Source organism: Alosa sapidissima, chromosome 18 (assembly GCF_018492685.1).
Source record: "Alosa sapidissima isolate fAloSap1 chromosome 18, fAloSap1.pri, whole genome shotgun sequence".
Taxonomy (NCBI): domain Eukaryota; kingdom Metazoa; phylum Chordata; class Actinopteri; order Clupeiformes; family Clupeidae; genus Alosa; species Alosa sapidissima.
In genome coordinates, this window is record NC_055974.1 from 26,587,292 (window position 1) to 26,609,099 (window position 21,808).

The 21,808-nt window shown below is 42.6% G+C and overlaps 1 protein-coding gene across 1 annotated transcript in view; it reads left to right on the forward strand.

Annotated features, from left to right (window-relative positions):
* The first annotated feature begins 20,845 nt into the window (after positions 1-20,845).
* LOC121690287 (uncharacterized protein C17orf114-like) overlaps positions 20,846-21,808 on the forward strand; it is a 6,262-nt gene continuing 5,299 nt past the window's right edge. The window contains exon 1 of the mRNA XM_042070781.1: positions 20,846-21,046. The gene's annotated coding sequence lies outside the window, so the exon portion shown is untranslated. The remainder of the gene's footprint in view (positions 21,047-21,808) is intronic.

The window sequence follows — 21,808 nt, forward strand, 5'->3', positions numbered from 1 at the left end:
ACATCCACACACACATCCACAAACACACACACACACACACACACACACACAAACACACACCACACACAAACATATCCACACACACACACACACACACACACACACAAACACACACCACACACAAACATATCCACACACACACACACACACACACACACACACACAAACACAGACACACAAACACACAGACGTGGTTGTGTGGTTGATTATTTACTGGTCCTCACTGGCTGACTGGCAACCACTGCCCCTCAGTCTCCACACACACACACACACACACACACACACACACAGTCTTCTGGGACCAGCCGCTAAGTGGAACAGGAGAGGCTGGGAACGAGGGAGGCGCAGAGGAGAGATAAAGAGAGAGAGGAAAAGGGGGAGAGAGAGAATGAAGGAGAGAAAGAGAAGGAGCTGGGAATGAAGAAAGCAAAGAAAGGGAAAGAGGGAGAGAGAGAGGGAGGGAAGGAGAGAGGGAGGGAGGGAGAGAGGGACGGAGAGAGGGAGAGAGGGAGGGACGGAGAGAGGAAGTAAAAGCTGTAAATGGAGGAGGGAAAGATGAAGAATGGTGTGTGAGAGAGGGAGGGAGAGAGGGAGGGAGGGAGGGAGGGAGGGAGGGAAGGAAAGAGGGAGGAGAAGAAGGAGTGCATGAAGTTTTTGCAAAGGCACGCAAAACCAGTTCTGGACGACCACAGCTGGACTATGCCAGAAATAGGCTGACGAAGCTGCCCAGAGCAGAAAAAAGAGTGAGAATGGGAGAGAGAGAGATAGAGAGACAGAGAGAGAGGTTATACAGAAAGCTATAGACATATCGAGAGAGGGAGAGATATGAGTGGGGAGAAGATTTACTAATAAAGAGTGTTTGATTTTGTTACATTATATGAAAAGATAACATGAAATCATATGGATAGAAGTAGTAGGACCTATAGATGGAAGTAATAGGACCTATTGATGGAAGTAGTAGGACCTATAGATGGAAGCAGTAGGACCTATAGATGGAAGTAGTAGGACCTATAGATGGAAGTAGTAGGACCTGGAAGTAGTAGGACCTATAGAGTAGTAGGACCTATAGATGATAAACATATCCAGCTGCATGGTGCTGTTCTCGACTTGTGTGTGAGAGATAGAGAAAGACTGAGAGAGAAATGGAGAGACAGAGTATGACTGGAGATGTGTGAGAGATAGAGAAAGACTGAGAGAGAGAGTAAAGAAAAAGAGAGAGAGAGAGAGAAACTGAAGAAGAGCTGAGAAGAATCTCTGTGTGTGACTTGCATTCCTGACCTCAGAGGAGTACGTGGGCCATGTTGTCTTTACCCACATTGTGAAAAATAGCTCTGGCCTGACAAGCCTGCTTCCCACAGCTGCCCTCCGGGCGTGTCCATATGCTCCAGAATAACCTGAAAATCACAATACATTTTTTTTCAGTCGCTAACAAGCGTTTGTCGAACCAGTTGTCACATTTTCAAAACTCTAAATACAGTTAGCACAGCATCGGTGTTTTGTGGCCATACCATTCACACATTTCATGTCGTTTTCACATGATATGCAGTCAGTGAACACCTTTCCACAATGCTTACATTTTCTTAACAGACAAGCTATACCTCCCAACAAAATTATGGATTGTTTTTGCAGTATTTACGAATGTTGACACACAACATCCCACAATAGCAAAAACAATATTCCAAACCTTAGATACAGTATAAAAACCTCTGCTTCTGCAATGATATCAGTTCAAAAACAATATATCTCAGCTGATAATAAACAAACAATTGAATAATTGACACACAATTGATTTATGTTGGGTAAATTGGGCCAACCACAGCTGATTCCAGTCTGGCTTAGACTCAGTGGCAGGGGTTATTTTTTTCTATTATATTGACACGTACACAGTAAAAGGAGGACTTTGAGGAGTGATGTTTTTAGAAACAGAAACAGAAAAAGACAAACACTGTAATGTCTGGATGAGGAAGAGTAAGAGCAAGGGGCCCAGGGAGAAGAGCAGGCCCAGTGAGAGGAGCAGTGAGAGGTGCAGTGAGAGATGCAGGAGCAGTGAGAGGAGCAGGGTCAGGGAGAAGAGCAGGCCCAGTGAGAGGTGCAGTGAGAGGTGCAGTGAGAGATGCAGGAGCAGTGAGAGGAGCAGGGTCAGGGAGAAGAGCAGGCCCAGTGAGAGGTGCAGGAGCAGTGAGAGGAGCAGGGTCAGGGAGAAGAGCAGGAGCAGTGAGAGGAGCAGGGTCAGGGAGAAGAGCAGGCCCAAAGAGAGGGCAAGGTAGAGGTGTAAGAATGCGTGGTGGTTGCAAGAAAAGGTTGCAAGAACTGTTGTCAGTGATGAAATTCGTGCCACTATCATTGACCATGTAATCAATGCGATGTTGATGAAAACATGTGGCCTAACCCTGAAGATCCTGAAGATCGCAGAGATTAGATGCAGTCATTTTGTGCTTTTTTTTAGTTCTCCCCACCTTTTTTATCTGGGCTTTTTGCTGTTGTTTTTTTGTTCAGAATGCTCTTGTGTGTTTCATTTATATTTTGTTGTTCACTGTAAGCAATACTGTAAAACCTTTTCTGTTCTATCATACTGTAAACAGTATTTCTACTGTACCTCCTGTAGTAAACAGTAAAGGAAAAAATAAACTGATTTGCTTTTTACTGGAATGCTTTTGAATGTGAACATAACATGTGGACATACAGTTCCCAACCAAGACATTTAGTGTAAAAATTGCATGCAAATACCTGTAAAACTGAAACATAAAAGTCTATGCAGTTTTTGTAATGTCAACAATAGCCAGTATTTTGAAACCTGGTGTACTTTGATTGAATGCATGTACCTTGTGAAGTGAAAACAAGTGTCATTCTTTGACAGAATAATTTCCTTTTGAGTCAGATTTCCAGTGTTTTGGTAAAGTTAGTGTGTGCAGAGAAATATGTGTTAGTAATATATTTAACAAAATGTGTTTTTGAGAAGAAAATTATCCATTTGGCCAATTGTGTTTTCTAGGTGTGAGTCTGTGTTAAGAGTTTAGAAAAAGTATCTGAAGTATGGGTAAGCGCTTGTTAGCGATTGAAAAAAACTGTAACACCAGCTGAGTCAGTAGTCAGTAAGAAATCTCAGAGAGCTTTATTCACGGTACCGGAGACCTACACCCTGTTGCTAACAAGCGCAGTCTTATACAGATACAGGGAAAAGGTACACTTCTTATAGAGCTTGTCAAAGCTTACCATTTGTGGTATGACAATTATTCAATGATGACATCACCCAACTCATCAAACATCAATCAGAAGGCTGTATCCCTTAGCGACCGATATCCATGGCATGTCTCCAAATTTGACCTGACCTCCACAAATTAGAGCAGAGGCGTCTGTCTTCTAGTGAAGAGGACGGCTCCCTTTCAGGGCCATCTCAGAATACCTTGGAAAAGAAATACCACAGATGACAGAAATATCAGTTTCTGCCTACTGGTACATTTCCATGAATAACTTGCTCACAAACAAAACGCACATGAGTAAAATATAGACAGCACACATATATGGTCTTCGCTCATGAGTTAACATTTTATCCCACAGTGGTTCTTAAACTGGGGGTCGCCAAAAGTTTTGGAGGGGTCTCAAAATGATTTGCATTAAAGACATTTTTCTAAAGGTTTTTGGTTAAAGGCTGCCATTGACATAATGCCTTTGGTGTTTACACAGCCTATCTATGAGAGAAGACATTTTCTGCCTCTGTTTCCAATGCCCATCTCGCTACATTTCGAAACCAAATTCCGCCGATTAGAGAGAAGGGGGTCGCAAGACAGCCAGTCTAAATAGACTAATAGACAGTCACTACAACAGCCTAAGTCTATTATCCACAGACTAGCCACACTGTATGTCTATTCTTCTCCTATTCGAAGTCTATGACCTGACAAACATGGTCTCCGTAGACTATAATGATAATAATAATCTAACAATCACTCTAAGACCAAGTCTGTTCATCAGTGGCTAAACTAAGCTGACGGTCACTATAACAACAGGCCTATTTCACGGTTACTATTTATGACAGTGCTATTTGTGTGCTGCTCTCAGCTGACCTGCTGCCGACTGCATAACTGGAAGGGCAAAGATTCACAGGGGGTGAGATGGAGCACTACATAATGTAACTCCCCTCCCCCCTCTCACACACACACACACACACACACACACACACACACACCAGGTTGCAAAGATTTACAGAGGGTGGCACTTCATAATGTAATCTTTACATTAGCTACCTGATTGGCCCAGGGAGGGTTACGAGTGCTGGTTAGTGTGACAATGGCAGCTTGGTATCTGTGTGTGTGTGTGTGTGTGTGTGTGTGTGTGTGTGTGTGTGTGTGTGTGTGCGTGCGTGTGTGTGTGTGCGTGTGTGTGATGGTGTGTGTGTGTGTGTATGTGTGCGCGCGAGAGCAGAAGTGGTTTCCATGACAGGAGAGCAGAGCTCCCTCCAGTCCCCTGACACACTCAAGGTGACTGTGTGTCTACCTCCGGGTCCCATTCTAAATAACACACACACGCGCTCACCGGCCTGGTGCATTCTTTGCTTTATAAGGATAAGCAGAAGCGGACAGCAACTAGATACCATGAACCAGGGGTGGGTGGAAGAACGTATTGCAGAATGTTTGGCTGTCCAGTCAGTCAGTGGCATTCCTGGGGGCATCCCTGCTGCAAATGTCAAAGTCAAGATATACAAGCTATACTTCCAGACTATGCTGTAGCAGACGCCTGTGTTTAGGGAAACATTGTAAACATTATCGGACAAATTGCCCAAGAAAGGGCCCAGAATGTCTGTGCTGAGTTTACTGTGTTGACTCAGTTAGGCATTTCTTTCTATTCCCATTCTGGCTGGCTGTAAAAAGCTAAGTAGATCTGGTGAACAGGTTTTTGCCACGCCACAGATGTTAAGTATTACAGATATTTTCCACATTTCTTTGTTCATAGAAATGGATTACAAAGCAACCAGCTATCCCATTAGCTCTGAAGTTCTAACCCAAGATTCTCTTCAGTTCTAATCAAAGATTCTAGAGCGCTACTAGCTTATTTGGTTCTAATAGAATGCCTTCAACCGCTATTACTCCCACCTGTGCCATTATACCTATTTATTCATTTCACAGCAGAACTATGAGTATACTTTAAGTAATACTGTGGTAGTCTAGTGGCTAAAGAACTATGAGTATACTTTAAGTAATACTGTGGTAGTCTAGTGGCTAAAGAACTATGAGTATACTTTAAGTACCGTAATACTGTGTTAGTCTAGTGGCTAAAGAACTATGAGTATACTTTAAGTAATACTGTGGTAGTCTAGTGGCTAAAGAACTATGAGTATACTTTAAGTAATACTGTGGTAGTCTAGTGGCTAAAGAACTATGAGTATTGTTACGTCCCAGTTAACCTTCCCCTCATTGAAAAGAATAAATGCCTGGATCCTGATCTTGCATTGTCCTGATTGAGTCTTAAGAGAAATATGGTAGTAAAAAATATACTATCAGTTATGGAGGTTCCACTGAGATTAAAATTTTGGATTTAAATTGGATTCAAATTTTGCTGAGAGATCTTCAACATCGTGTTTGATGGCACACTCTTAAGGTAAGGTAATTGATATTTTCTGGTGGTGAGATATTAGGGAGTTCTCCTAAATAGTCCTTGTCAGACTATCGGGCTCCAGCAGGGAGCTCTGTTGGGCGTTAGTAACAAGCTTGTTTTGTTCCACTGAGTATACTTTCGTCTCTATGAGACTGGCGTTAGAACAATAGTTCTGGAAATAGCCATGTATGTTTTAGACAGAAACATATTCGGTCCTACGGACACAATCTGGACCTTATCGGGTTAAGCTTTTCAGGGTAGCCGGGGTCTTGGCCATTCCCCACTTTACGGCTACATTTGGGGGGACTGCTTGCCTAAGAATCTCTCACCTGAAAATGAAATTGCATAAGAGTGTTGCTGGTCATAACAGATGTATGAAACCATCTTTAGATTGCGTAACTAAGATCACAGTTTGAAGTCGCCTATAAAGATGTTGAACTGAAAGAGTATTATTATTAGCTGGGCGTCGAATGACGTTTTCCACCGTTTAAAGTAAAGATGATGGAGTTGGTATATGATACTGTGTTCTTCAAATTGATAAAAGTACAACTAGTTAGAAATTGGATTGATAATGCAACTTTTTAAATGATGGAGACTTGATGATTGATGATGATTTTAAATGATGGATGATCAGGATCCAAGTAATATTTGCCCCATCTGCAAAGATGGAGTTTTCTATGTTCAGTGTTATGTTCAGTGTAACTAACATGATGAGTTTGTCTTGTCTTGTCTTGTCTGTCTTGTCACTGCTATTGTCAACATGGGCCCTGAATGAATAAATGAATGTGTGAGTGTATGTGCTGGCCAGCATGTGTGAATGTGGAAACTTAATTCCAATAGTAATAGCTTTGTACCAAAGGGAACCTTTTATAAATGTAACAATTTTAATTTCTTTGGTGATCTACAATCATGGTCCTGTTTTTATAATGTTTTGAATATTGTGATGAATTTCTGCGATGTCAGAGTGGCTTTGTTGTTTGCTTTTTTTTTTTTTACATTTGTCTTCCATACTACATGATTGCAAGTCTCTTACTCTTTGCTTTCTTATAATATGCTTATAAGACAAATTGATTTCCAGGTTGGCTGGTGATTTCTTTAATGGTGAGCCAATGTTTAATGCAATCAAGACTGACAATTGTTGACAAATGAAATTTTATTTCATACATTTACAAGCTTTGCTCCTAGCCACCCATCACCGGATGATATTTGATGTCTACAAGCAGAACCGTACCATGTTATTTCATACAATGTAGTTTGTTTTGTTATCAGTTTCGGAGGCGGATCTGGTGGACAAGGGTGTGCCACCGATCCGAAGGGGGATGGTTGATAACAATGGATGGTTGACAACAATGGTGATGGTGATGTGTCTAGATAGCCTGTTACATTATAGGTTGAGAACTTGGGCTCCTCAAGAAACTTTACTTCTCAAGAACACTGTCTAATAGATTTGGACGAGATGTTTTGTTACCACTGTCATAAGAAATGTTTACATTATTACTGGGAATTCTGTTCTGAGGCATCACAAGCCTCAAAGTTCATGTACTGTATTGTTTGTGTGTTTGGAGGTATAACTGAGAGGTCAAGACAGACCTGACTGCAGCTGACGTCATCTTTGAAAAATGTTGAACTCCACTGAATGATCATCCAGCTTATTAGTACTGGAATGACAGCTAAAACTTCTTGCTCCAAGACATGTATTTTCAAGATCTGTTTACAGACTCTGAAGTCGCAGACCCAGAGACATCCTAACGACGCATGTCTCACTTCCCCCGCTGGCTTCTCATGGGACAGAAGTGTGATGGATGGGACAGAAGTGTGATGGTGGAAGACACAGCTTATCGAAAGGGGGACAGCCCTTTGATCTGATATCCAACACCACCCCTGAAGACCCCAGCAGCACAGTGTTCCTGGGAGAGCAGCATTTGGAAGTCTTGTGTACCATCCCACAAAAGGACCTTGGTCAGAACATCACGAGAAAGATTGGATCAATTTAGAATAGTGGACCTGCTGTGGGCAGAATAACCCCCAAAAACAGCAAGGATCCGAGGTTCCAGGTAGTCGACCCTGACCTTCAGACTAGAGAATTTTATTTTGTTGGTAGACTTTAACTGGAGAAGGAAATATTGAAGAAAAAGAAGAGGAACACAGGGTGTGGGGGAACACCCCCTATTAATAGAGCCAAGCGCCGCCCTAAGCACATTTTGCACACACATACACATTCTAAACATTGTGCACCACATGAAAGCAACCCACCTGTGATTTTATTCTATTGCATTGTGCACCACAAGAAGAATGGAAACTGGCTTTGGTTGCATTTTCTTAGCTGTTTCTATGGTAGATGATGTCAGTCTTTCTACTCTCCCATGATCTGTAACCTCCTTCCACACCCTAAAAGTCCTCTGTTTGTTATAAGCTGATTCATATTTTATGTGAATAGTTTAATGATTCAAGTCTTTATGACTTGAAAAGGGGGATTTGAAAGTGTTGTGAATCAGCCTCATTTCTGTAAATGTACATACTGCGTACTTCTTATGGTCATCTGTGATTTTTGTACCCATGTGTATCCTGTGTGTGTCTTTGGTCTGTATGCAAGCATCCTTTGTTTATCCTTGAATTAAATGAAAGCTTGTCTAGAGGCCTTTTGCCTATCACCAGGTGTGAAATGTTTGTAGAACAGCATGTGTCCAGGCCTCTGAGGAACTTCCCAGGAAAGGGGGTAGTTTTAATTAAAAGACAATAGAAGCTGGCCAAAAGGCCACATCCCCCACACACCACACCTTTACCTTGCATATTCATACTAGTAGGTCACTCCTTCTTTTGTGTGTAACTTTAAATATGGTAGACTGTTTCTGTATAGTCAGAGAAGTCAGAGAATACTGAGAATCTGGTGAAATCCATGATATGGTGAAACAAACATGTACTTCTCTCCCTTGAGGGCCACTGGCCCCTCATTGAAAAGAATAAATGCCTGGATCCTGATCTTGCATCGTCCTGATTGAGTCTTAAGAGAAATATGGTAGTAAAAATATACTATCAGAGTACATCCGCTGATGCCTATTTAACTTCTTGGAAAAGTAGGCAACAGGTCTGTCCACCCCAGAACCATCCTCCTGTAGGAGAACAGCCCCTACCCCCACATCGCATGCATCAACTGCTAATTTAAAAGGCAAAGAAAAATTAGGAGCAACCAAAACAGGCTCAAATGCCACTTGACATGAGTCTGACCACTCAAACCTAACGGATTTTCTCAGTAAATCAGTCAAAGGACCAGTGACCATTGCAAAGTTTGGAACAAATTTGCAGTAAAAACCACACATTCCCAGAACCCTCATAAGTTCCCTTCGATTACGAGGAACAGGAAGTTGAGAAATGGCGTGTATCTTAGCAGTACGAGGTCGAACCTCACCCCGTCCCACAACATGACCCAGATATATTATACAAGCCTTGCCAACTTCACTTTTAGGCAGATTTATGACAAGTCCTGCCTTCTCTAGTCTCATGAAAAAACTGTTCCAAGTCCTCCACATGCTGTTCCCATGTATCAGCATAGAGTACCACATCATCTATATACACTGTACAGTTCCGTAAACCTTCTGTAATCTGATTCATAAGCCTCTGGAAAGAAGCGGGAGTGTTCTTAACCCCAAAAGGGAGAACTTTGAACTGGTACAAGCCATCAGGTGTACAAAATGCAGAGACCTCTTGTGCACGTTCTGACAAAGGAACCTGTCAGTACCCTTTTAAAAGATCAAATTTTGTCACAAACTTGGCTGTACCAATCCTATCAATGCAATCCTCTATCCTTGGGATGGGAAAAGAATCAGCTTTCGTCAGAGCGTTTACTTTACGATAATCTACACATAGTCTGAGCGAACCATCTGGTTTTGGAACAGAAACTATAGGTGAACTCCATTCACTCATACTAGGTTTGATGATGTCATGCTTCAACATGTACTCTATCTCCTGCCGTATCATGGACAGTCTATGTGGGTTTACTCTGTAGGGGTGCTGTTTTACTGGCAGTGCACCACCTACGTCTATGTCATGCACCATGTGAGTCACACTCGGTGCATCTGAGAACAGTTGGGGAAACTTCTCAAAAAGCTTCACAATGTCACCAACTTGTTGTTTCGTTAAGTGACCCAAAAACCCTTTTAACCCTTTAGGCGCCAGAGTTTTTTTTTTCGAAACGTTCAATTTTGACATCTTCATTTCAAAAGGCTATATCTTAAAAGTGATAAGAGATAGAGACTTTCTGTAAATTAGAGAAATATTAAGGATGACCCAAAGGTTATGTAGAGATTAAATGTTTCTATCTAATTTGCATATTATGACGTCATATGGCGGCGGCCATCTTGGATTATAGAATTTTCATGAAAAGTTGCATGTTTGAATGATAAAATGCACCACTTCTTTTTCCCCAAAATGTCCCTCACCTTCTGTATGCTATATTGGACAATACTGAATGCTCAGGTAAATAGTAAGTAGTAAACAAACTGTATAAATCTTTACTAATAAATGGCAGAAACAAACCAAATGCATGTAGCGGTAGGCTGGCCTTTTGCTGTAGAGATTTTCCATTTACTACATACAGTAGGCACTCTGATTCCATGTATGGGGCACATATATATTATTCAGATGACACACAAACACAAGTAGACAAGACCTGTTTAGTTTAAAAGCTCACTTGCCACGGCAAGGCACAGATCAGGAGTGGGATGACGAGACAAGACAAGAGACAAGAGACAATGTTAGTATTTGTTTTCTTTTTGTTGTTTTTGTTGATGTTTTTTTTGTTGTTTTTTTCTTAGCTGACAAAGACACACACATCACAAGGACATGAACACACAAAAAAGAACACATGTCCTAAATGGTCAGGGAAATAGATAATCAACAGTGTAAATCATTACTAATAAATGGCTGACAATTTTTTTTTTTATGTAGCAGGCCTTTTGCTGTAGAGATAATGACTATCCATATCCATGGATACACTAATTCAAACGGACTGAATCCTGTCGACTCACACACTGAATCCCTTATGGCAAACAACAGAAAAGGAATACTCTTATCCCACTCCTCTGCTTGACCAATACAGTAGGCTCTAATCATGGTCTTTAGAGTCTGGTGGTGCCTTTCCAAGGCTCCCTGTGACTGCGGGTGATAAGTGGAAGACTTAAAATGATCCAATGATCGCATCACAGCCTGAAAAGCCCTGATCTGACTGTATCTCTCTAGGTAGTCCAAAGTCCAGGTAGTCTGTGTAAAGAACTTCAAAAGACAATCCAAGACTGACTTGGCACTGATATTACGGAGGGGAAAAGCCTCAAGAAAACGTGTGGAAACATCCATCACGGTCAGCAAATACTGATACCCACGCTTTGTTTTTGGTAACGGGCCCACACAGTCTGTCAAAACACGACTGAATGGCTCTCCAAAAGCTGGAATTGGAACTAGCGGGGCTGGAGGAATAGTTTGATTGGGCTTTCCTCCCACCTGACATTCATGGCAGGTCTTACAAAATTCAACCACATCTTTACGTAGATTTGGCCAATAAAAATGTCTCATTACTCTTGCTTTGGTCTTATTTATACCTAGGTGCCCTGAAGTTGGAATTTCATGGGCTAATCTCACAATCTCTTCTCTATAACAGGGAGGAAGAACAATCTGATGGTAAACTCTCCACTCCTCTGCAGCAGAACACCCAGGATCCCTCCATTTCCTCATTAGGACATCATGCAGTATATAAAAACCCACTGCTTCACCCGACAGGTCCTCAAGAGTCCCTGCCTGGCTCAAAATGTCACTAATGACAGGATCACCTCTCTGTTCTCTTATCAGATCACCACGACTAAACTTCTGGTCACACTGAGAGTTCTCTGCAAAGAAAGTCTCCGCAAGTATTACCCCTAACTCAGATGTTTCTTCCTCTACCTCATTAGACACACCATGGGTGCCACGAGATTGCGAGCGAGTTACTACCCCAGTGGGGAAAACTGCAGGAAACTCTTCCTGTAATGCTTCAGTCTCTGGGGACTCCACAGGAACCTCAGAAATCAATGGAGTTACAGATACTCGTTCACCCGCCAGATCATTTCCTAGCACGAACGTAACTCCAGGAATCGGTAAACTAGCTAGCACTCCAACCTCAACCACCCCAGTCACTAAAGACGATTGTAAATGAACCTGGTGGAGAGGGACTGCTTTAAATTCTCCGACATCACTGTTCACACCTTGGATGAGGGCACACATTCTCAAAGAACTAGATGGAGGAAGGGCACCATTATCTGCCACCCACAAGGACTGGGCCGCACCTGTGTCTCACAGGACAACCACAGAGTATTCTTGGCCACCTACGGTGACAATGCCATCTGAAAGAAAACCGTTATACATCCCCAAAACGTCATTCTCACCCAAAGAACTCTCATTACACCTTCCTGACACAAGTAGATTTTTCTTCCCAGTATCTTTTCCCATCCGCTTGTTCAGAAAGACTTTACATTCTGCCTTTTTGTGACCCTTTTTGCCACAATAAAAACAAACAAGGTCATCTGTACGCACAGCCACTTGCTGTGAATCATTCCTAGATACTTTAGCCACCAATGAGGGCTTCTGGGAGCCATTCTCTGGCCCCCTACCCAACTGGGACTTGAAAACATTGGGCCTATATGTACCCCTTGAAGTGTGCTGATGGGTAAGTTCGAAGTCATCTGCCAAAACCGCTGCTTTCTTAATATCATCAGCCTTTTGATCTTCAAGATAATTTTTCATTTCAAAGGACACACTGTTTTTGAAATCCTCTAGGAGAATGAGCTGTTTTAGGTGCTCATAATCCTGTCCAATGTTCTTAGAACGAACCCACTTATCAAAGGCTATCTCCTTTTCTCTAGCATATTCTATATGCGTCTGGTCAGATTTCTTATTGAGGTTATGAAAACGTTGCCTGTAAACCTCTGGTGACAACTCATATGCCGATAGAACAGCAGCCTTAACAGAATCATAGGACGCTGACTGTGAGGCATCCAGCGCAGCATAAACCTCCAGAGCCCTCCCTGCAAACACACCTTGAACAAGGAGAGGCCATTTGTCTCTCGGCCACTTTAAACTATTTGCCAATTTTTCAAAAGACAAAAAGAAAACGTCAACCTCTTTTTCACTAAAGTGAGGGAACAAATGCTTCTACTCAAATCAAAAGCTCTTTCTGCTTCCATGTTGGCAACTTTTCGTTCTTCTAATTTGAGCTTTGCTTTTTCTTGTTCAAGTTCTTTTTGGCGACATTCAAACTCACGTCTCATGCGCTCTTTATCGAGCTCCAGCATTGCAGACTCTTGAGCTGCCCGCTGCTTGATACGTTCCTTTTCTACTTCTAATTTTGCAAGCTGCAACTCAACACTCATCGTCTCTTTATCTGGCGGAGATGACTCAGGAGAGACCTTTGCTGCCAGCTTTTCAATTAAATCAACTTTCCTAATATCAGCTGCACATTCAATTTGTAAGTGTTCCGCGACTTTTCGCAGTTCATCTTTTTTCAGTTGATACCAATCTCTAATACGAAGAATTTGGCCTTCGCCTAGAACAGTTTGTACGTCAAATGCTTCACTCATTTTCAGTGTCGACGCATAAACAAGTGTCCAACTATGGCTTCGCTTTTGCTGACGTTACTGAATTAAAATTGCCAATACACAGTGAGCAAACACACGCTAAACAAATAATATTTACAAAACTACCAAAAGAAACCAATAAAATACTGAAAACTATTAGCTACAACTGATTGCCAGTCTATGTCCAGCCAATGCTAATAGCTAACTCCAATGTTTGCTAACGAGCTATCCAAACTAATCAGCTAACCCACAGTTTCTATCCCGGACATGAGCACCCATTTGTTATGTCCCAGTTAACCCTCCCGGCTCGTCAAACCCTCGTAAACATGTGTGTGGAGGGAAACGGGAGCAACACTAAGTGTTTGTGTGTGTGTATGTTGTGTGCGTGAGTGTATGTAAACAAGCCAAAACCAAAAGAAACGGCACCAGACAGATTCCCCAGGTAGATGGAGCTTACCTCGTCTCACGGGGACTGTCCTCAGGGCCGCTGCCTTCTCGCGGAAGAGCCCACGCAGTTCTTTGTCCTCCTTCTGAGGATGTGCAGTTTTTAGTTTGTTTAAAAACTTTGGTGTATTCCCAGGTATTTCCCGTGTACAAGTGTGTGCTGGCGTTGGCGTAACCCGGCGTGGATACTAGGCAACTCGGCGACGTACTGAAAACAAAACTATATGGCTAGCCAAAAACAACGCAAAACCCGTCGCTCATTCAAAAGGACACCCTCCAATTCTGGAGAAACTTGGTAGGCCTCCGGCTAATCACACCAGGCCAAAAATACGAAAGAACCAACATCCACCGCCGTCTTCAGAGTCAACACAACTCTCCATTGCGAAACGCCATGTTCCCAAACCCCAACAAGCACAGGTGCCCTCGTCGCAGTCAATTAAGGGTGTAGCCCCACCCCCTGAGGGACCGTCAGCCACACGTAGTTGTTGTGTAGCAGGTGCCATTAAAAATAAACAAAACAATCAGTATCAGTGTGTACCTGGGTGTAGCTTATGTATTTTCGTAACAGTATACTTTAAGTAATACTGTGGTAGTCTAGTGGCTAAAGAACTACAGTATAAGTATACTTTAAGTAATACTGTGGTAGTCTAGTGGCTAAAGAACTATGAGTATACTTTAAGTACCGTAATACTGTGGTAGTCTAGTGGCTAAAGAACTATGAGTATACTTTAAGTAATACTCTGGTAGTCTAGTGGCTAAAGAACTATAAGTATACTTTAAGTAATACTGTGGTAGTCTAGTGGCTAAAGAACTATGAGTATACTTTAAGTAATACTGTGGTAGTCTAGTGGCTAAAGAACTATGAGTATACTTTAAGTACCGTAATACTGTGGTAGTCTAGTGGCTAAAGAACTATGAGTATACTTTAAGTACCGTAATACTGTGTTAGTCTAGTGGCTAAAAAACTATGAGTATACTTTAAGTAATACTGTGGTAGTCTAGTGGCTAAAGAACTATCAGTATACTTTAAGTACCTTAATACTGTGGTAGTCTAGTGGCTAAAGAACTATCAGTATACTTTAAGTACCTTAATACTGTGGTAGTCTAGTGGCTAAAGAACTATGAGTGTACTTGAAGTAATACGCGGTAGTCTAGTGGCTAAAGAACTTGGCTAGCATGCAGAAGCCACAAAAGTTGTGGGTTGTGGGAAGCAGTTACGTAAATTCGATTCCACAATCAATAACTAAGGACAGCACTAGCCTAAGGGTTGGCCTTCTGCTGTATATCCACTAGTATTAATTCTGCATAGCCCCCTCCATACAAAAACAAAACAAAAACGTACCCAAGAGGCACCTCTGTACAACTTTTTGGGGTAGGGAATAATAAACAGTAGGTTGTGGTAGATGTGCAAATGGCGTCCCTTTGCGCCCTTTAAAATATTACATTACCAGCTCCAGCAAAAGGGTATATTCAGACTAAATGGCCGCGGGATAGAAGCACCAGCTGGCACAGTCGCAGGGCATTGTCTCTCCCATGGCTGAAGTTACACATAGTTTTGAATTGTAATGAATAGGGATGATTAGTAACATAAGCTATTTTGCTACTTCCCCCTTTCATTCAGAGCCTGCAGTTCCCTGTCTTTTCAATGCAAGAAGGACTTACTATATTCTTTATTGCAACACTGGAGTTTACACTCCAGATCTCTCTCTCTCTCTCTCTCTCTGGTATATATATATATATATACAGTTATTGGTTTAGACACAGTGAGGCTGAGTTCTCTTACACTCTGCCCATTCTGAGAATCAGGACTGCACTGCAAACAGGGCACAACAAAGTCCTTTAAGAAGGAGTTAATGTTTGACCAGAGTAGTAGGCCTATGGGATTATCAGGAGACCGCACTCCACTACAGACCTGCAAAGACGTCCTTCACCCGCCCCCACACATGGGAGAGAGAGAGAGAGAGAGAGAGAGAGAAAGAGAGAAAAAGAGAGAGAGAAAGATTGAATTAGAGGAGTGCAATACATATTTTCGTTGACAACGAATTAAATGCCTTTAGCAGAGTGTTACTGATCATGTTAGAAAACTTAAAAAAAAACACTCTTCCTGTTGTCAGTAATTTCAAAAGAAATTCTGACATAACCTATTGGATTAAGTGGTTCCCAGAAAGGTGCTTCCCAGAAAGGTGCAAGTCAGACTATTCTTGTGTATCTCCTGCATCTCCTACATCAATTTCGAGGAAAAGTCAATGACTAGATGCCCAATAATGTAGTTAACCCCGTGCACGCACACACGTCCTGGCATATCAGCTGTATCAGGTTTCAGAGTGAGATAATAATGAGGTCAGCCCACCATCAACATGTCAACATCACACAGCCAGCTCCACTGGGAATGGACGAGCTCCACTCAATATCACACATAGCCTGGCTATCGCCAGACCAAGCTTAATCTTTTAAGATTGAAGATTAGTCTGGGGAGTTTGCTCTGTATTTTCTACTGCACAAGAGGCGTGATCAACGGGCATAGTTCAAATGACTCTGTACGCAACTGGATAATCCTTCAACCAGTCAGACCAATGATCTGGGTGCGCCAGGTGGACAAGCCAGTTTGTGATTGGTCCCCACAGATTTGTAACGGAAGTAGGAGAGAAAAACTTGGAGGTTTCCAGCCTGAGCTGCAGGGCAAAATCAAAATTGCCAGCAGAACAAGCGGGGTTTACCCAGCCTATATCACACAGCCAACTCCACTGGGAATCGAATGTGTAGCACAATGGAGAAGCCTTTGCACTGCCAAGCACAAGCTTAAAGGATAATTCCGTAATGATTTTGACCTAAAGTGTGTTGAAACATGATACCGAGTGTGAACGTATGTCTCATAGCTCACCTCAGCTTGTCCCCTGCACTCAGAAATCTGCCGCTAGTTAGCCAATGCTACCAACAGGGTTTCATTGTGGTGCCTTGGGCATCGGCCTAGCCATGCAAATAAATCACTGTTTTACACCATTTACAAGGCTCAAAGTAGCTCCATACTTCATTGGTAGACTTCCGAGGGCCTTGACATTTAAAACGAGACATGGAGAACTTTGAAAAAGCACTGGTAGATTATTTACAAGACGATTTATACAGACAGTACCTTAAGGAATTTTACCGTTCGACACCATCTTGAATTTAGTCACGATAAGTAGAGTGATGAGTACGAACAAACAGGTATAGTAAGGGGTCAGATTCCAAAACGAATTCCGTGGAAATGCATGGATTCAGTTGCTTCCAGTAGTATAGACAATAGAGGGGTTCAACACACTTTAGGTCAATATCACACCAGAATTCTCCTTTAATTGAGCGGTGGTAGTGTAGTGGTTAAGGAGCTGGGCTAGCGTGCAGTAGCCTGAAAGTTGTCGGTTCAATTCCCGGCTTCCACCGTTGTGCCCTTGAGCATAGTACTTAACCCAAGTTGCTCCAGGGACAATGTGATCCCTTGTAATAAAGCTGACATATGTAAGTCACTTTGGTCAAGAAGTGTCTGCTAAATGGAATGGAATGGATGTGCTCCAGGGTCCTTCAGCTCAGACCAAAGTAAATAAGTTAACAAAATAAGATTTTGGTGCAGTGGTTTTCGGGTAAAGGGAGAGTGTTGGCTATTAGGGAGCTGGGCTAGCATGCAGTAGCGTGAAAAGTTGTGGACTCAATTCTAGGCTTCCACTGCTGTGCCCTTTACATAACCCTGAGTTGCTCTGGGGAGAATGGCCCTTGACAAGTAAATGACAAGTCGCTTTGAATAACAGTGTCTGCTAAATAAAGGAATGTAATGAATGTAAGATTTCAGGTCTGGGTCAAGCTTTCTTCGCTACTTACTGTATGTGTGAGCTAACTACGAAACCAAAAGGCTTCATTTAAAGTGGGCAGCCACTGGTTAGCGCTTCGGACTTGTAACCGGAGGTTTGCCGGTTTCGAACCCCGACCAGTAGGGCACGGCTGAAGTGCCCTTGAGCAAGGCACCTAACCCCTCACTGCTCCCCGAGCGCCGCTGTAGCAGGCAGCTCACTGCGCCGGGATTAGTGTGTGCTTCACCTCACTGTGTGTACACTATGTGCTGTGTGTGCTTCACTAATTCACAGATTGGGATAAATGCAGAGACCAAATTTCCCTCACGGGATCAAAAGAGTATATATACTTATACTTATACTTAAAGTAATAACATGCAGTACATGTGTAATACACACACACACACACACACAAACACACAAAGCCACAAGCTCTCAAAGACTCAAGTATGTCTCTGCATGGGTCCATTAGGTCTTCAAGAGGACGCCAACCGCATATCAGCTGGTTAAGCAGAAGCTGGGAGAACAAGGAAAGTGTGTTTCTAAAATTAAGGTCCCTTTCTTAATACTGCTGTGCTGCATGGTTTCAATGAAGATTAAATTGAGTTGATGTAGTCTGTGAGGAATTTCAGTGACTTTGTGTGTTTTTTTGTTTCTTTCTCTGAATGTAGGAGTTACTGTTTCCAGGAAGTCGTGCGGCAGAACACCCTGCTGGGCTCTCCTTTGTCACTTCCTCTCACGCGGCAGATTAGGAGCAAAAGGTTGATACACAAAACATTTTTCACATTCTGTAATCGGCTCCCCGGCGTCTGTCTCCTGGCACGGAGGATGATTAAAAAGGCTACAGTACCTTGGGGGCAGCAGATTGACTACTACACTGACTTTGATTCTCCCTAATGAAAAAGAACTATATAAATCTTACAGCATTTTGGGATAAAAAAAAATACTGTATGATATTCCCATAGAACAGTGGTTCTTAACTGGCTTTGGGACCCACAATTTACCATGTTGATTAAGTCGTGACCTATATATTTTTTTACTACCTTTTACTTTACCTACTTCAAATATTCAGGGTCGTAGCCTATTTGTGTTTACCACTAAAATGATGTCTAACATGACTTGTCACTTAAACATTGTCTATGTCCATGGCAATGACTGATATAATAAAGTATATCAAAATAAAGGTCCAATATTAGATCTGATACAGTAGCATCTGAATTTTTTTACCCCAAGCCCCGCGACCCACCCAGAGTGGTTCCACGAACCACTATTGGGTCCCGACCCACCAGTTAAGAAACACTGCCATAGAATATATTATATTATAGGCTATATTATGAGTAATCTTACAGGAATACTATACGTAGATAGTAAAGGAATCTTATAGTGTTTGGGGCATATTATAGAAGTACTATAAGAATGTACAGAGGACAAGAATATTATAGAGGCATTACAGAATACCATACACTACTATATAAATCTTAAAGTATTACTTTAGTTTCAGCTGGCAGGCATCCGAGTCTATCAGAACCGGAGCTGGCCCAATGTGATGAGCGTTTGATTATTCTAAGTCTTCATGTCATGTACATGTAGGGTTGAGTATAGGCTACCTCTCACAACAGTATCTACTCTTTTGATCCCGTGAGGGAAATTTGGTCTCTGCATTTATCCCAATCTGTGATTTAGTGAAACACACTCAGCACACAGTGAACACACAGTGAGGTGAAGCACACACTAATCCCGGCGCAGTGAGCTGCCTGCTACAGCGGCGCTCGGGGAGCAGTGAGGGGTTACAGTAGGTGCTTTGCTCAAGGGCACTTCAGCCGTGGCCTACTGGTCGGGGTTGGAACAGGCAACCCCCCGGTTACAAGTCCTAAGCCCTAACCACGGCTGCCCCACAGGACAAAAAGTCTCTGTATTCTGTACAGCCTTCAGAGCCACACAACGCAATGCAACACAATGCAACACAATGCAACACAGCACAGCACAACACAGCACAGCACAGCACAGCACAACACAGCACAACACAACACAACACAGTACAGCACAACACAACACTACACAACGCAGCACAGCACAGCACAGCACAGCACAGTACAACACAACACTACACAACGCAGCACAGCACAACACAGCACAGCACAACACAACATAGCACAACATAATACAGCACAGCACAGCACAGCACAGCACAGCACTACACAACATAACACTACACAACATAGCACAACACAGCATAGCACAACACAGCACAACACAACACAGCACTACAGCACAGCACAGCATAGCACAGCACAGCACTTGGAAGATGCTGGGAGACCATCATTCTAAGAAAAGCTAAATATAGCCTAGGTCTGTGGAAACCAGCATACAAACACTGTTTATGATTATGATAAGTCAAACATAACATGATTATGCAGGCTACAGGTGGCTGCTACCTGTTTCACTGTATAAGGTAATAATAATCCACCTGGGAGAACACTTCAGATGAAACTTAATTTCCTAGTACCTGACGCCTGACGGATTTGGTCTTGGCTAATTATGAGCAAGGTTGAATAACTTCCAAATCACTTCCTTTTTTTGGTGTGTGTGTGTGTGTGTGTGTGTGTGTGTGTGGGGGGGGGGGGGGGGGGCGGCGTTTATTAGTTTGGAGTAGGATAAACTCTGTAGAGACCACTTCTACCTGTAGTGTGAAACAAAGGTAAATTAAATCCGGCTTTAATTATTCTGTAAGAAGAGAACCACACACACATGCATGTTTCGTAAACCACCTAAACGGGGCCAATCAGAAGCGCAACCACTGAAAGGCGTGGGAACGCACGTTCAGCACGTACAGGACTACAGAAGGTAGAGGAGGGCTAGGGGGATCCGCAGCGGAAGAGCCATCCACCCGCTCAGAATGGGCAGGGGTGGTGGGTCCACATAGGGGCAGTGGCCGCTCATTAAATTTTATGGTTTGATGATAGAGCAGAGACATTAGACCGTCTAAACCCTACTCTTGGCTTTCTACAGCACAACTAACTCGGGGCGACACAAAGGATTTCCCGGGCACTATAAGCCCTTCCCCAAACATCTTTGAAAGTTGCACAGATTCACTTGCCAACACATGAACTGATTCGTGCAGAGGTTGTGATGTTTTTTTTTATTTAGTTAATAACAGTCAATCAACTGTAACTGGCGCAGGCTTTAGATAATTATGCTACAAGTTCACGACGCCGGTTTAGCGCAATCTCTCTCATCAAATTCCATAAAGACTGCAACTGAATTAAAGTCCGATGGGGGCGCAGTCTCCATCCCACTGGCCAGAAACTACGCTCGTCCATTGAGAGAAGCGGCGGGAGGGGGCCAGGGGGCGGGTCTCCTGGCTCGGATCCACAGATAAGCTATTTAAAGTAAAGCGTCCTGTGCGTTCAAGGAACCTTTCCATGCTGTCATTTGGGTGAAGGACCTAGGCTACGGCTCGGCTGTCCTCCATTACACTGGCCATTTCCACTGATGACCCGATAGATCCTCAATCACGAGAAAAAGACAGAAGAGGCTCTGAGTAGTCAAGGCAACTTTCGAAAAATTTAACAACTTGAATTGACTATACCGCTTTTGGTGAGTTCAAACTAACGTTATTGTCTACTTAGCAGGCCTAAAGTTTAACTTTACCATATTATTTATCATGCATTTTAAATACATATCTGGCATGACAATAGTTGCCTATTTTTTAAAAATGCAACATTGCTGCGGGGGTGTGTCGGGTGGGCGGAACCCTTAGGAGCTCTTTTGCGCAACAGAGAACTGCTTTTATGGGCGAATGAGGCCACTTCCAATTGTCATTAGCCTACTGGCAACTAAATAACGTGAAAGTTTTAACATTTAGATTTAGAATTGGCTACAAAGGTCCAACACAAGTGTTAAACGTGCACACCGCCTCCGCTGTTAGTTATGCAGGTGGTTCATGTCACATCCCCTTCGTCGCAAATCCTTCTGTGTCATCTGTGTTCCGCTGACATTTATTGACACATGTTTACAGTAGCCAACGCACTTTTCAGAGAATGTTGAACAGCCTAGAAAAAATATAATTCATTGGATCTAACACAATGCTTTGTGGGCAACTTTTCAGATTTTCTCCAAAGCTGCATATTTGTGAATAGTTAGCAGAAGCATAAAGTTTCCCATATACAGTCGCTAGACAGCTGTCTGGTAGGGTGATTTAGCATGCTATAATCTCGCCATTAATTTCTGTGCATCCGAAACCCTGCAGTCAAACTGGTGATTATTCATTTGTGATTATTCGCAGACAATCACACGTTAACTACTGCCAAAAAGTTTTTTTGTTTTTTTTTTACTTAAACAAAAAGGAATGATTGCTTG